Source organism: Felis catus, chromosome C1 (assembly GCF_018350175.1).
Source record: "Felis catus isolate Fca126 chromosome C1, F.catus_Fca126_mat1.0, whole genome shotgun sequence".
Lineage (NCBI taxonomy): Eukaryota > Metazoa > Chordata > Mammalia > Carnivora > Felidae > Felis > Felis catus.
In genome coordinates, this window is record NC_058375.1 from 11836061 (window position 1) to 11851577 (window position 15517).

Sequence of the window (15517 nt, forward strand, 5' to 3'; positions counted from 1 at the left end):
TTTTGTATAGTTGACACACAATGTTACAACATAGTGATTCCACAAGTTTATACTCTATGCTAAGTTCAACACAAGTGTAGCTACCATCAATAGCTACATCGACTATTACAATATCACTATCAATTTATACGTCTTTTATAATTAAAGCAGAGAAACCTGAATTAGAGGAAAGTTACTTAGTTTGCTTACCTGAAATGAGGGATGAGAGTACCTATCTCATAAGGCTGTTTTGAGTATTAAATAATACATCTGAAGCACACAGCACAGTGCCTGGCACCTAGTAGGTGCTCAATAAATGTTGACTCTCCTGCCCATCCCTTTAATAAGCTTAATAGACATAACAAAGGAAAGAAAGTAACAGATCAAGGAGTATATATACAGGCTAGTTCCTGGATGCAACTTAAAATATACAATAACTGCTGTTACCCAACACAGGTAAAAAGGGAGGCACGCAGTTCGCATTTGTTAGCATAGTGGCCTCTAGGCCTCTAACTGTGGGTTTCACTAGCACAAATGGGGGCGAAATTTCAGGCGCAGTGTGAAGACATTCCAGTGAAGATGTAGGCCGCGGTACCAAGAGTGGCTATGAAGGCCCTCCAGGCTGGATCTGTGAGCTTTGCTGACCAAACTTTGGAACAACAGAAATGTGCCTTATGCTAGAAAACCTTATGGATAACAAATGTCACACAGGAGCATGATTTTTCTGAGCCCTTTCTGCATTTATGTAACAACTGCTAGTTCTCCCAACCTCTTACTCTGCATGCCAGAGTAAGTTTGCTTTAGTTTGCTTAAGACCAAAGAAATCTGTCTCAATACATACGTAAATATGTACATATGTACCCAGGTGTCAGTAAATACTAATATTCAAGAAAAAAAAATGTTAAAGCTGCAGGGTCCCTTAAAAAAAGACAAAAATCATCAGCAGAAGGAATCCCAACAGTGTATTAACCTCATGGCAGCGGAGGTGCTCCCATTCCAGGAGACAGAGGTGCCTTCCCCTTCAGCAAAGGGTTTTTGGGGACACGGTGTTGATGACAAAGTCTCAAGGTTGAAAAGGCAGAGTAAGTGATGGTCTTCTTGGGATCCAACTTAAGAGTAACTTACCATGTAACGAGAAGGTACCAATTCTCAGAATATGGAGTGGGCATCTCAGAGTATGATGTGGCATCAGCTATTCTGAATACTTTTCTAATAGAACAGACACCAATCCAGACAGGATCTGACCACAGAAATGAGTCTTCTCTAGGAATGATTCTCCTGTCAATCGGCAGCACAGACTGAGGTCATATTGGCTGAGGTATTGCATGAGTTCGCTCTTGCTACCCTCCTACCCCCCAGGTATCATGACTAAGGGGGCTATTGTCCTTCACAGAGTCTTGTGATTTCTGGGGTAAAAACTTTTTGCCTTCCCGGGAGGAAGCCTCCTAGACCAACGAGAAAACCTAACTAATACAACGGTCTAGTTGAAATGTTAGTATTGTCCCCAAATTATTTAATTTGTGAAATATCAAACAAAGCTTCAAGTTCTTACCCTTACCTTGGAACTCATAAATACTATGAAAAAGTTGGGAAAAGCTTAAAAAACCTACCAGACTAAAATCTGGGTTTGGATGTGAAAACCTGGAAATCCTGGCTTTTAAAATCAAGTGTATAAAGTAAAGCAGCACCATTTGCAACGAAATGGATGGAGCTAGAGAGTATGATGCTAAGCAAAATAAGTCAGTAAGAGAATGACAAATAAAGAAGATATGGGGTGTGTGTGTGTGTGTGTACACACACACACACACACACACACACACACACACACACACACACACAATGGAATAGTACCTGGTGACCAAAATGAATGAAATCTTGCCATTTGCAACAACGTGGATGGAACCAGAGTGTATTATTTGCTAAGCGAAATAAGTCAGAGAAAGCGAGTGTCATATGATTTCACTCATATGCGGAATTTAAGAAACACAGCAGATGAACACAGAGGAAGGGAAGGAAAAATAAGATAAAGACAGAGAAAGAGGCAAACCTTAAGAGAGTCAAATACAGAGAACAAACTGAGGGTTGCTGGGGGGAATGGGCTAAATGGGTGAAGGGTATTAAGGAAGGCATCTGTTGGGATGAGTACTGGCTGTTCTATGTAAGTGATGAATCACTGGGTTCTAGTCCTGAAACCAATACTACACTGTATGTTAACTAACTTGAATTTAAAAACAGAACAAACGAACAAACAAAAAAAAAGGTAATCAACAGGAGAAAAAAAAAAAAGACCAAACAAACAAACAAATGAGCAAAAGGAAAAAGAGAAACCAACAGACAGACTCGTAGCTGTAGAGAACACACTGATGGCACCAGAGGGAAGGTGGGTAGGGGCACGGGTTAAATAGGTGAGGGGATTAAGGAGCACACTTGTGATGAGCAGAGGACACTGTATGGAAACGCTGAATCACTATATTATGCACCTGAAACTAATACTACATACACTGTACGTTAACTAACCGGAAATTAAATAAAAGCTTAAAAGAATAAAATGAGGCAGCAGACCCAGGGTTCCCAAAACAGCAAAACATGGAAACAATCAGGGGCACCTGGCTGGCTCCATCGGCGGAGCGTGTGGACTACTGATCTCAGGGTTGTAAGGTGAAGTCCCGTGTTGGGCCTAGAGCTTACTTAAAAAAAATTAAGTTAAAAGACATGGAAACAACCAAACAGAATTTATTTTATTTCTGGAGAGAGAGAAAGCAGGGGAGAGGGAGAGAAGGAGAGAGAATCTCAGGCAGGCACCATGGCCAGCAAGGAGTCCAACACAGGGCTTGATCCCACAACCCTGGGATCATGACCAGAGCTGAAATCAAGAGTCGGATGCTCAACTGACTGAGCCAGCCAGGCACCCCCAAACAGAACTTTTCGTTGAACACTTGTATCAAATTTATATCAAAAAATTTTAAGTGCATATACTTTCAATCAGTATTGAAAGCATATACTTCAATCAGTAATTCCATTTCTAAGGATTAATCTAATGATAGCTGGGCAAAATGAAAAAAGAAATAGATACAAAGATGCTCATTTAAAGTGTTAAAGTAGACCAAGAAATACCCATATAAAAAAAACAGTACGTGGTAATTAAAAATCATGCGGCTCTGGGGGCACCCGGGTGGCTCAGGTCATGATCTAACGATGTGTGAGTTTGAGCCCTGCATCAGGTTCTCTGCTGTCAGCACGGAGCCAGCTTCAGCTCCTCTGTCCCCCTCTCTTTCTGTACCTCCCCTGCTCGCACTCTCTCAAAAATAAATAAACCTTAAAAAAAACTCGGTGGCTCTTTATTTGTCTTAGAACAATCAACGCCCATGCTTTATTAGGTGGAAACTGAAAGTAGCAAGTGACAGTGTGTCTGTTTTAGGGGCTATGGGGATGCTAGGAATGGATGGGTAACTTGACTTTTTCCTACTTTTTTTTTTGAAGTTTATTTACTTATTTTGAGAAAACACACGCGCACAGGAGAGAGCGAGAGAGCAAGCAGGAAGGACACAGAGAGAAAGAGAATCCCAAGCAGGCTGTCAGCGGACCCATTATGAATCGTGAGACCAGGACCGGCGCGGAAATCAAGAGTCAGAGGCTTGGGGCGCCTGGGTGGCGCAGTCGGTTAAGCGTCCGACTTCAGCCAGGTCACGATCTCGCGGTCCGTGAGTTCGAGCCCCGCGTCAGGCTCTGGGCTGATGGCTCAGAGCCTGGAGCCTGTTTCCGATTCTGTGTCTCCCTCTCTCTCTGCCCCTCCCCCGTTCATGCTCTGTCTCTCTCTGTCGCAAAAAATAAATAAACGTTGAAAAAAAAATTTTTTTTAAAGAGTCAGAGGCTTAACTGACTGAGCCACCCAGGTGCCCCAGGGTCTTGATTGTTAAGAGAAATTGCAATTACAACTAATGATAATGACTAATATTTATTAAGCATGTATCATATGCTAGGCACCTAAGTGCTTTGCATGTATAAGCAAGTTTAATTCTTCCCCCAAACTCCTAGTTTTATTTCCATTTTACAGATGAGAATACAGAGGCACAGCTCGTATAAATAGTTTACCCAAGGTCATAGAACTAATAAGTGGTGAAGCCAGGATTCTGACCCGTTTAGTCTGGATTTAAAACTCATTCTTAGCCATTGTATTAAGCTGCTCTTCATGCATATGGAGATATTCCTTCTGAGTAGATGCCATAAACAAGTCAGATACCGTAAAAGGTGGGAGTGTTTCAAAGCTGAAAAAGCACTTTCCTAAGTCTTAATTAATTAGGTAGGCCACAGAGACAGAGTAGATGAGAGTTTAGTAAATTGAACAGAAGGCTATTCTTAGGACCTCTTTTTCTCCACAAGGCTCCGGGTCACACCCTACCTCTATTACAGGACCCTTTATTTGTCCTCGGGACTTTCCAAGGAAAGGTAAACTGGGGCCGGTGACAATGACAACTCAATCCTTATGGATTATCTTAGGTAAGGACTTTCCAAAGTGATTTCACACAAATATCTTGAGCTTTGCGAAAGCCAAAATCCTTCCCTCTACTTCCTATCCCAAGGAGTGGGAGAACTCCCTCATCCAGTATTTCCAAGGCCTGTTTCATGTCACAAATACACACTTTAATTTCAGCATCTTAACATTTTGAGCCAACTAAAGTAGGGTCACACTTAAAGTTAATTCACTGTGTTCCTCCACCCAAATTTGGAAGTGGGAAAAAATTACCATAAGAAAACAAATGAAGCAGCAGGGGAGGGCAGGCAGAGAATTCAACATACAACCTCTATATAAAATTGTTCACCAAGGAGAGGTCAAAGATACTGGTATATCAAATTTTCTGCGACCCCAATTATGCATATAATGTTTGCATTTGTTGCAAATTGAATACTTTTAAATTCTTGTTACTTGAGAGGGTGGGTGATGGGTATTGAGGAGGGCACCTTTTGGGATGAGCACTGGGTGTTGTATGGAAACCAATTTGTCAATAAATTTCATTAAAAAAAAATTCTTGTTACTTTACTATTTTTTTTTTGTTTTTTTAATGTTTATTTATTTTTGAGAGAGGGACAGAGAGAGACAGAGCGTGAGAGGCAGAGGGGCAGAGAGAGAAGGAGTCACAGAATCCGAAGCAGGCTCCAGGCTCTGAGCTGTCAGCACAGAGCCCGACGCAGGGCTTGAACTCACGAGCTGTGAGAACATGACCTGAGCCAAAGTCGGACGCTCAACCAACTGAGCCACCCAGGCGCCCCAAATTCTTGTTACTTAAAAATCAACAGTGTGAAGCCTCTCTAAAAAGTCCCTAATTTTATCATTTCTTTTTTTTTTTTTTTTAACGTTCATTTATTTTTGAGGGCGGGGGGAGGGAGGGAGGGAGAGAATGTGAGCCAGGGAGGGGCAGAGAGACAGGAAGAAAGAATCCCAAGCAGGCTCCATGCTGTCAGCACAGAGCCCGATGAAGGGCTCAAACTCATGAGCTGTGAGATCATGACCTGAGCCGAAGTCAGATGCTGAACTAACTGAGCCACCCAGGCGCCCCAATAAATTTTTATTAACACACACCTGCCCACCACACCACAGACTGATTCACTGGGAATCTGGTCTGGTAGAAGGTACTCTGACACTTGCAGACCCTCCACAGTTAAAAGGCCCATCATCATCATGGTGACATATGATGAAATAAATCCCCTGCCCTCAAGAAAACTTATACATGAAAGTTTTATACTCATTAGGACGTTTCTTGGCCTACCTTCAACATAATGAGGCTACTGAGCCTGCAGACAGACTCCAAAATCGTGGTATCACAAAAGCAGAGGAAGAAAGGGTGTCACTCCCATGCAGGTTCTCATCGAGCACCATGGGACCAAATGTGCCCACCAGCAAACTTGGAGGGACATGTTACTTGGGCCTGTTCCCCCAGAGCCGAAGGTTAGCCTCATAGGCTTCATTCCCCAAACATACCAAAGGTCTCCTAATCACACAGCAGACATGATCAATGGAGCACATCTCTGAACGAGGCACGAGCCAGAAAGGCAGCTGTGAGAAACTGGACAATCAGAGAGGCACCCTATACACAGAACTAATAGTCCCTAAAATTGCTCATTAGTTCAGATGTTTCCCAAGGTTCCTATGAAATCAGGAAATTTCACATGTGGAAGACAGTGGTAGAATTACAAGGCATTCTTGTTTACTTTTGCAAAGATGGTAAAATGGTGAAGCAATTCCAAATTCTGGTTTGGTTTCTTTGCCACTTTCCCACAACTGGAGTTTCTACTCACACAGAACCAAGGGCTAGAAGAGCAGCTCTACTGCGGGTACAAGACAAAACAAGGACTGGTTTTAATTAGGGATGCCTATATTTTATGCATGACTAAAAAGTTATTTCTACATCTCTATACCATGATCAGTCTTTGTTAATATTATTGGGATGTTATTACAAGGGTCTAAACAACAGCCACCATTCCCCTGGAACGTTAGTTCTCAAACTCCAGCTTCTGCTAATAGGTGGAGGACTTGTTACAATGCAGACTGTGGGCCTCACTCTGCGCTTCCCGTTTAGTGGGTACGGGGTGGGGGCCTAGAACTTACATTTCTAACAAAGCTTCCAGGTGATGCTCGTGTTTGGGGACCAGACTTAGAGAACCATGTTGTAGAGTTAAACCATCGTTGAGTGAGCCTTTAAATAGTGCTCCAAAATGACATTAACGTGGACTATATGCAGAATTTTTTTCTAAGCATACTCAGTATATGACTACATGGAACCCTTCATTATGGTGAACAGAGTAAGGACAAGGGTCCAAGGTGGGCTTCCCTTGACAAATGCTTTGCTCATGGGGGTGCTGAAAAGAACACTCACATTTTCAGTATACAAATATTCTCCAGTCGTTCTCGTCTCTATGTCACTGAAGTTACACTTTGCAAAATAAATAAAAGGAAAAAAAAACAGGTTCTGTCTACTGGCTTTCAGGCAAATCACTTTAAGACTTACTCATAGCGACATAGGTGAGCTGCTAATAGTTCTCCATGACTCTGAAAACAGAAGATTTAAGACTAGGAATTAGGGACTTCCGGGAGGTAAAGTCTGAAAACAACTATGAGCATGAAAAATTTAACCATGGGATTCATGAGCATACTGAAAAATCCAGAAGAGAAGTACTAGGCAAAATCTTTACTTTGCTCATGGAATTCCAGAATGTTGTACCATGTGGTTCTTTTTTAAATTATTTAATTATTATTTTTTATTTGAGACAGAGAGAGAGCACGCACGCACACGCGTGTGTGCACAAGTGGGGGAGAGGGGCAGAGGGAGAGAGAACCCTAAACAGGCTCCATGCTCAGTGCAGAACCCTACACATGGCTCACTCCCATGAACATGAAATCATGCCCTGTGTTGGGCTCTGTGCTGACAGTGCAGAGCCTGCTTGGGATTCTCTCTGCCCCTCCCCTGCTCTCTCTTCCAAAAATATAATGTTTTGTTTTGCAGATTTTTAAAAAATGTTTATTTATTTTTCAGAGAGAGCAAGCAAGCACATGCATGGGCGGGGGAGGGACAGAGAGAGGGAGAGAGACAAAGAATCCCAAGTAGGTTCCGCGCTGTAAGCATAGAGCCGGAATCAGGGCTTGAACTCACGAACCATGAGATCATGACCTAAGCCTAAACCAAGAAAGAGTCAGACACTTAACTAACTGACTGAGCCACTCTGAACTGGTTCTTATCTTGCAATCAATAAGTTTTCCCTAGGATGCTTTCAAATCTTTTACAGTAACGATGCCAAAGGGGACATTCAAGAGTAACTGCTGAGGTTTCAGGTCACAGTCCCACCTCATCCTAGCCACTCTTCACAAACACTCGCTTCCTCAGGGTAGCTCCAAAGAAGCTCCATCTGCAGGATGGAACTGGCCTCAAGGGCAAAGCAAGACCAGACAGACCAGACTGACCAACAACCATATGGCCCAGTTTCTTTTGTGTGGCTACTTCTTCTCTGTGGTAGCCAGGAGCCTTGAGCTGGTGTGTGCACAGTGGGTAGGGGAGATGCATTTTGCTGACAGAATCCAAGCTGGGTCTTGGGAAGCCGACCAAGCCTCTGGCTTGATAGAGCTGTCATTATGGTAGTGTGTGAAGTAACTGACCTTGATAGCAAGAGTTCAGAGGTCAGGAAAAGAATAATTTGGAAAGGCATTTCCCAGAACACCATATTAGCATCTGAATTAGAAAACCTAGAGGGCAGGAGAGGACAGGCTGGCATCGATAACTTAGGAGGGGAGAAATTCCTTAAAGAAAAACTACTGGAGTTATAATTTAACTGCTTATATCTCTAAACTGTTGGTTTTATAGGTAATACTCTGTCACGGAAACAAGAAAAGCCATGTTTCACGGTTTTATTATTTGAGGAATGGAGAGACAAAAGGACAACTGAGAAGAACATTTTACAATCCCTGAGTGTAAAGTCCATCTTGGGCTGTAAACACCTAGAAGACTAACTGTTCAAAATGTTCTCCAGGAAAGACCACAGGGGTTCTGTCAGCAAGGCAATCAATCAGTCTCTCCCCGATAATGAAAACATTTCCAATTTACCATCAATGTGGCCAATAGTAACTACAAGAAGTCTTTGCATTTACAGAGATGCCCTCAGAAGATACAAGTATATGGAGCTTATTTGACAGAAACAATGTAGGAAACAAATACAAAGTTGCTCTTTGGTAAAGTCTCTACAGAATCCCTACGCTGCTTTCAAGAACTTGGTTCTAGTCAAGTGTGCTATTTAAACTCAGTCTAAAATAGAGACTTCAGTTACTCACAAAGAACATGGTACTAAATTCTTCTGCACAGGCATGGCCTTCTTTGGCACCTCTGCCAGCACATCCCTTCCCACACTAGGCTAAAGAGCCTCCTGGCGGGGGAAGGGTACTGTATCAACCCCAATCCCAGAATTTAGCACATTGTGTTGAAATTATCCATTTAGACTCTCCCAATAAGATTATACTATCCTAAAGGACAGGAACTGTTTCTTATGAAAATGCTGAACTAAACCCAATCCTGGAAACCAAATGGTTATAGATTCCTCATGCGGTGGGATAAGAAGTGGCTCAGCAGGGCTCAGCAAACTCAGCAGGGCTGAGGGCAAACACTTTTCTGGGTGTCTCCCTTACACTGCCTTTTTTTTTTTTTTTTCTTTTCCTATTTTATTCTTCAGTTGTAACATGGCCAGAAAGTTACTGATTGATATCAAACCAACTCACTAATATTAAGACAAAAGCTTGTCTGGATCTTGGGCTTCAGGGCATACATTTTCATTATTATAATTATACCTACATCTTTAAAAACATCGCTCCTTGGGTCATCCAAAGCAAGAGGAACATCCAAAACAAGAGGAACTTTTGTAATGGGCATGAGAAAAGTTTAGATGCTGTATGACTGCATATACCACAGGCGTTAAAAAAAAAAAAAAAAAAAAAAGAAATTCCATATTGGCATTGTTTTCACTTCTAAATAAACCCATGAGAAAGGCCACTTGATGAATAGGGCAGTACTTATCAGCTAAAAATTAACAGCATGAAAACCAATAATAGTTCCTTGTTACCATTTCAAGTGGTCTTTTGATCCAATTTCTCCTGGAAGAGAGGAGGTCCACAGTCAGTTTAATCAGATAACTTGTTAATTGCAGTTCTAATGGGGGTTGGAGAGTGGGTACTCTTTGAAGTGGCTCTGTTTAGAAGTAAAAACAATGTTGCTAGTCATAAAGTTTCTGGCCTGGTGTCAAAACAGGGAAATCCTAGTCAGGCAGGAGAGAGCCAGACTGAAATATGGTATAATCTATATATTTTCTCCCCTGGAAGACTGAGGTTTTACCCAGACTTGTGCTATGCACATTTTCCCACTCTTCTCTCCAGTAGGAGATAATGTATACCCACCTCAGAAAAGTATGTATTCTGGAAAAATCCCAGCATCTGAACTTTATAAACAAACAGGAAGAGTTCCTTCCTTTCCTAGGGGAACCCCAAGGCTCTGCTCTCATTCACCTGTCCTGAGACCACCACAGACCCAGGTTGTTCTAGGACTGCAAATGGCTAGAGGAGACAAGGAGAAATCACCAGCTCATATAGATTAACTAGGAACGGGTCCAGGGATCGGGAAGGAGCTAATATAGTAACATATTGCAAAGAACTGAAAGTAGTTGCCTAAGTAACATCCTATGCCTTCTTCACAGAGATTAGTACATGAAGTGCTGAGCGCTGGGTGCCTTCCTTCTATGAAAACAGAAAAATATTTAAGATACTTCATAGGCGTTTTAATCAAAAGCACATCATCTTAATAAAAACATGTAATTGGCCTTAAAAACAAACTGTAACAAATTGCGAACAGAATCCAAATTCATTAGTTTGCTACTTTTCTCTTCATGAATCAGATTTCCTTTAACAATCTATCCATCCATACAGACGTCCTGGATCGATATAGTTTATAACTTACTTTAAACACCTCCGTCTACTCTCTTGCATCACCAGTTAATTTTCTTCCTAGTGCATTAGATTTTCTTTGTATAGACTGATTTGTTTATGGGCTGTCTTCCCCCCAAACAGACCTGCGTCTTGTTCACTCCTATATCTGCCCCAGCTTGGACAGCACTGGGCATAAACATTCAATAAGTAAAGGCATGAAAATGAATAAACAAAGGGATGAAGGCAATCCCTTTTCAACCTTTGGGAACTTGAGGATAACTTCTGACCACTCTCCACTCCCTAGCTAGTACTTCTGTATATATACAAACTGAACTTGATCAGATTCTACATCTCCCTCCATCTGAATACTGTATTGCATGTAATCCGAACAAAAACTATGAAAGGTAGATATCACCATCTCTATTCTAAAGGTGAGGCAAATGAGATGTTACATAACCTGTTTACGGTCACCGGTTACTAAGCAACAGAGATCTGATGCAAACCTGTGTTTGCCTGGCACAAAAACCAAGCTCTTAATGTTATTACTAACCAGTCTCCTTCCTTCTCACAACACATTCCTCCCATCATTTTAGGTAGGGAGGCCCTAATTATGAGCAGTACCTTTAATTATTAGCCAAGCAGTCTTTCCTCCCCCAAATCTCTATAATACTTAGTTAGATCATCAGATCTTTCAACTTAGAGCAGGATTAAGTGAATAGAGAACTCTCTGGGATACTCACTGTATCTAGAATATGTCTTTTTTTTTTTTTAAGGTTTTTAAAAAGTAATCTCTACACTCATTGTGGGGCTCAAACTTACAACCCCAAGATCAAGACTTGCATGCCCTACTGACCGAGCCAGCTAGGCGCCCCTAGAATATTTCTTTTTTTTTTTTTTTTTTTTTTTTTTAAATTTTTTTTTCAACGTTTTTTATTTTTTTATTTTTGGGACAGAGAGAGACAGAGCATGAACGGGGGAGGGGCAGAGAGAGAGGGAGACACAGAATGGGAAACAGGCTCCAGGCTCCGAGCCATCAGCCCAGAGCCTGACGCGGGGCTCGAACTCACGGACCGCGAGATCGTGACCTGGCTGAAGTCGGACGCTTAACCGACTGCGCCACCCAGGCGCCCCTAGAATATTTCTTAAACAACTTTAAGAAACATGGTAGGTCTTAAGTAAGAAATGAGTGATATGTCCACAAACAAACTCACATAAGAATGTTGACTGCAACTATATTCAAAGCAGAAATAACCCAAGTATTCATCAACATTAGAATAGGTTAAAAAAAAAAAAAAAGTAGTATACTCACATTACGGAACAGTCACAGCAACGAAAAGGAATAAACCCCTGATAAATGCAACCGCACAGATGAATCTCAAACAGACCAAGATGAATCTCAAGTCTCTCAGAAGTCAGAAGGTGGTTACCTCGTTGGGGAGTGGTATTGACATGAAAGGGCATGAGGGAACTTTCTGAGGTGACAAGTATTTTGTTTCTTGATCTGGGTGATAATCACATGGGTGTATACACAGTTTAAAAAGTCTGAGTTGTGCAGAGAACAAATCTAAGATCTGTTCATTTTACTGTATGTAAAGTATGTTTTAATAAAGTATTAAGAAAAAAGACTAGCTAATGTCAGAGCTGATAGAATGAAGTGAACTGTAAATCATGTTTATACCACCGTCACATGGCATCAGCCACTCCTTTTACCAGGAAACAGAAAGACCAATCCACTGCCAGAAAATTCATTACGGGAGGTCTTTGAGAACATAGTCCTTCCATAAAACGCAACCACGCCGTAACTCACATATGTAAATAAAACAGCAAGAAACAACTTAAGATGGGGCAATGAATTTCAGAAACATTACTAAATGGGAAAGAAGGCAAAAAAGGAACACAGCATAAAAGCCAACAAATCAAATATAAAATGGCCCATAATCACTCCTAGAGAGAACTATGAACAGAGGAAATTATCAGGCACACTGCTTGTTCGAAAAAGTAGAATTAATTAAAGCAGTATTTCAAGAGTTCATTTCCCAAAAAGGAGATGAGAGGTAGCTTCTAAGTTTTGAAAAGTTAAAGTAGTCTCTAAGAACCTAAGTTGATATTTCAAATTAATAAATGACCAACCACAATTCTCACCCACCTAGAAGACCAACCACCCTGCAGATTCTTTACAAAATCTCCTCAAGGTCACAAGAACTGAAAAACTTGGAAAACCAGCCCAATCCTGACTGTACAGAGAATAAACAGCCAAATAATAAGCACTAGGGCATGAGCTGGTGCAAGGCACTGCCGAGTCTCCTAGAGACCAATAGTGTCATGGGGAAGGAGTCAGAAATGACTCTAGCATAGTATCTTTTGTGTTCCCCCACATAAGATTAGCCTTCTGCAATTTCACTCAGGACACAAAATAAGAAATCTGAATAGCACTGGAGATAGGGCTAAAGCATCATACAAAATGAAGTCTACTGTGCTCATAAAACACCAAGTGCTATTGGTGGGGGGTGGTTATGTGGATACCTGAGAAAAACAAACACTAGATGGTCTGAGAGTCTCACTGCACAGGAAATGCAACCAAAAACTGCCTGTCAAGAGGGTAGGCAGACAGGATAACAGTGCAGGTATGGAGGCTCAGAATTCTAAGGAACATCACTGCTTATGCTCAGTGACACTCAGACTTCTATCTAAAATAAGAAAAGGCAGGGGTGTCCAGGTGGCTCAGTTGATTAAGCGTCCAACTTCGGCTCAGGTCATGATCTCATAGTTTGTGGGTTTGAGCCCCACGTTTGGCTCTGTGCTTGACAGTGTGGAGCCAGCTTGGGATTCTCTCTCCCTTTTTCTCTGCCTGTCCCCTATTCTCTCTCTCTCTCAAAATAAATAAATAAACTTAAATTTAAAATAAAATAAATTAAATAAATAAAATAAAATATAAGAAAATGTTTATAGAGTTTTAAGAAAGGATAGAAAAACTCATGAGCTGGACCAAGTAAATAAAAGTGAAAGGATGCAGAATTTTCAACATGGACAGATTTTAATACATTTTGGCAATCAAGACATTAAATAATCAAGAAAAGATCCAGGGGCGCCTGGGTGGCTCAGTTAGTGGAGTATCCGACTTCAGCTCAGGTCATGATCTCATGGTTGTGAGTCTGGGCCCCACATTGGGCCCTCTGCTGTCAGCACAGAGCCTCTGTCCCCTTCTTTCAAAAATAAACATTAAAAAAATTTTTTTTAAAAGGGGCACCTGGGAAGCTCAGTTGGTTAAGTGTCCGACTTTGGCTCAGGCCATGATCTCGCAGTTCATGAGTTCAAGCCCACACTGGGCTCTGTGCTGAGCCTAGAGCCTAGAGCCTACAGCATGCTTTGCATTCTGTGTCTCCCTCTCTCTGTCTTTTCCCTGCTCATACTCTTTCTCTCCCTCTAAAAAATAAATAAACATTTAAAAAAAATTAAAAAACAAACAAACAAAGATCCATAGGTAAAATTAGTTGGGCCTTCTCATTCATAAAGAAAGTATTAAAACAGTGAGGTCAATGATCAGTTTTTAGCACAGAGAACAGAAGAAGCTTGGATTGTATTTGAAAGTCCTCTTGTTAAATATGGTCCAATATTTACCAGTTGATAGGCATCTACCTCTCTCTCATCTCCACAGAACTGGCATTCTCAGAACATAATGGTAAGTTTTAAAAATGTATAAAGTGTTTAGATTCAAAACAACACTACAAAACAGAATCTAACGCCTTTGAACACACTAATAAGTTATTTAAAAAAATTCCACATCCAGCTATTTCAATGTCAACACTGACACCTGGGACCTAAGCCAAGGGAAGGACTGGGTGATCTTTTCCAGAACACACTCTCCTGGTTAGCTGTTCTGGGTATACCTGGTGCCAGGTATCAGTCCCACACTGCCTTCTTTGTTTTGACATTTCCTGAACATGTTACCACAGGCTCAGGAAAGGCTAAACTTTTCTACCAGACACAGGACAGCAAAGCTTCATCAATGGATCCAAGAGCCCTGTGTGCACCATTTTTCAGATATCATTTACAGAGTAAGAGAAACAATAACACTCTGGGCAGTTATTTCTGGGCAGTTCCAGAACTTTCCAGCTTTAAGGATATTCTGGCCTTCCCACAGACATCTGATATGACCAATATTCTTTCTTTTTCTTGCCCAACTCCAAAAGTAAACTAGCTTTTCTGCTAGATTACTCAGTGATTTTGGAAGATGTGATTATTTGTTTAGGAAACAGTCTTAATGAAAACAAAATTATTTCCAATAGAGCTTTTGACTCTGCACGGCTGGAAAAATCTTGATGTGTTAGGTCAAAAAAAAAAAGATGTCTTCAGCATCCTGCTCCCCGCCAAAAGAAATTTGAAAAGGCAAATCATATTGATATTTGACAATTCTCTAAGCTGTGAAAAGGTTTCCTCAAATGACATATACCCTTCTGCTCATGATCCTTTTCTGACTCTGATGACAAGACAATGGCCAGAGCGCTTAGTTTTTCCCCCAAATTCAATAGAATATCAAGGACCAAGGGCAACTACAAATAAAGGGAATCACCGGAAAAGAAAGAAAAGCAAACTAGGAAAAAGAGTTTTAAAGGAAGGGCAAAAAAAAAATTTTTTTTATAGTAGAGAAATCTAATAAACACTATCTCAGCCAGGTGATCAAGGTTAAGATCAATGGTAAAAAAATCATGTTCATAGTATGTACCCTCAACAGGATGTGATAAGGACATTTTACCACTGTGGTGTTCCTCCCCAAAACCTGTAACTCTAATCTAACCATAAGAGAAACATGAGACAAACTCAAAACGAAGGACAGTCCACAAAATACCTGACAGTACTTCTCAAAACTGTCAAGATCATCAAACTAGGGAAGTCTGAGAAACTATCACAGCCAAGAGGAATCTAAGGAGACATAAAGACTAAATGTAATGTATCTTGGATGGGATCTTGAAACAGAAAAAAGGTATTAAACAAACAAAAGAAAAAGAACTGGGGAGCCTGGGTGGCACAGTCGGTTGGGCGTCTGACTTCAGCTCAGATCATGATCTCACAGTCCGTGGGTTTAAG

General features: G+C 41.1%; 1 protein-coding gene across 2 annotated transcripts in view; it reads right to left on the reverse strand.

The window, feature by feature from the left end:
- The window catches only part of FBXO42 (F-box protein 42), a 98529-nt gene that overhangs the window by 10297 nt on the left and 72715 nt on the right, over window positions 1-15517 (reverse strand). The window lies entirely within an intron of this gene.